Source organism: Suncus etruscus, chromosome 16 (genome assembly GCF_024139225.1).
Source record: "Suncus etruscus isolate mSunEtr1 chromosome 16, mSunEtr1.pri.cur, whole genome shotgun sequence".
Taxonomy (NCBI): domain Eukaryota; kingdom Metazoa; phylum Chordata; class Mammalia; order Eulipotyphla; family Soricidae; genus Suncus; species Suncus etruscus.
Window position 1 is genome coordinate 7,992,880 of NC_064863.1, and position 1,502 is coordinate 7,994,381.

Sequence of the window (1,502 nt, forward strand, 5' to 3'; positions counted from 1 at the left end):
ATGAAATTAAAACAGTAATCAAATGTCTGCCGAAAAACAAAAGCCCAGGTCCAGATGGATTCACTAATGAATTCTATCAAACTTTCCAAGAGGAACTACTGCCAATCTTGGCAAGACTCTTTCATGAAATTGAACAAACAGAAACACTTCCAAATAGCTTTTATGAAGCCAACATCACCTTGATACCTAAACCAGACAGAGACGCTACCAAAAAAGAAAATTACAGACCAATATCACTGATGAATGCAGATGCAAAGATCCTCAACAAAATCCTGGCAAATAGGATTCAATGCCTCGTTAAGAAGATCATCCACTACGATCAAGTAGGTTTCATCCCAGGAATGCAAGGCTGGTTTAACATCCGTAAATCTATCAACATAATACACAACATCAATAACAAGAAAAATAAAAACCACATGATCATATCAATAGATGCAGAGAAAGCATTTGATAAGGTCCAACACCCATTCTTGATCAAAACTCTCAGCAAGATGGGAATGGAGGGAACCTTTCTCAATATAGTGAAGGCCATCTACCACAAGCCAGTGGCAAATATTATCCTCAATGGAGAAAAACTGAAAGCCTTCCCTCTAAATTCTGGCACAAGACAAGGCTGTCCTCTCTCACCACTCCTATTCAACATAGCACTGGAAGTACTTGCTATAGCGATTAGGCAAGAAAAGGATATCAAGGGAATCCAGATAGGAAAGGAAGAAGTCAAGCTCTCACTGTTTGCAGATGACATGATACTCTACTTAGAAAACCCTAAAGACTCTATCAAAAAGCTTCTAGAAACAATAGACTCATATAGCAAGGTGGCAGGCTACAAAATTAACACACAAAAATCAATGGCCTTTCTATATACCAATAGTAATAAGGATGAAATGGACATTAAGAAAACAACCCCATTCACAATAGTGCCACACAAACTCAAATATCTTGGAATCAACTTGACTAAATATGTGAAGGACCTATACAAAGAAAACTATAAAACTCTGCTCCAAGAAATAAGAGAGGACACACGGAAATGGAAACGCATACCCTGCTCATGGATTGGCAGGATTAACATCATCAAAATGTCAATACTCCCCAAGACATTATACAGATTTAATGCCATCCCTCTAAAGATACCCATGACATTCTTCAAAGAAGTGGATCAGACACTTTTGAAATTCATTTGGAACAATAAACACCCTCGAATAGCTAAAGCAATCATTGGGAAAAAGAATATGGGAGGAATTACTTTTCCCAACTTTAAACTGTACTACAAAGCAACAGTTATCAAAACAGCATGGTATTGGAATAAGGATAGGTCCTCAGATCAGTGGAATAGGCTTGAATACTCAGAAAATGTTCCCCAGAGATACAACCATCTAATTTTTGATAAAGGAGCAGGAAATCCTAAATGGAGCAGGGAAAGCCTCTTCAACAAGTGGTGTTGGCACAATTGGATAGCCACTTGCAAAAAATTAAACTTAGACCCCCAGCTAACATCATGTACA